We start from the raw sequence: 303 nt of genomic DNA, 5'->3' as shown, positions 1-303 counted from the left end.
AACAACTTCAGTATTTTTTCCACCATACATTTTGTCCCTGAAGGAGAGAGAACAGAGGAGGCGGGGAGGAGAAAATAACAACCACGGAAAAGAACCACTTATATGTGTCTAGCGCTTCCTAGAGGCTGCTCAAGTTATGAGCCCACCACCGGGCCAGACGCCAAGGAATTTTTAAGTCCTGATTCTACTTCAGAATCGCTGCGTGACTTGTCCAGTTACGCGGCTGTTGGCACTTGTTTTCTCTGAAGCAAATCAGCCTGGAACTTGTGTGTGTGTGTGTGTGTGTGTGTGTGTGTGTGTGTG

This window comes from Elephantulus edwardii, unplaced genomic scaffold (assembly GCF_000299155.1).
Source record: "Elephantulus edwardii isolate Elephantulus edwardi_28Jun2011 unplaced genomic scaffold, EleEdw1.0 scaffold00005, whole genome shotgun sequence".
NCBI classification, from domain to species: Eukaryota; Metazoa; Chordata; class Mammalia; order Macroscelidea; family Macroscelididae; genus Elephantulus; species Elephantulus edwardii.
This window is presented reverse-complemented; position numbering follows the sequence as displayed.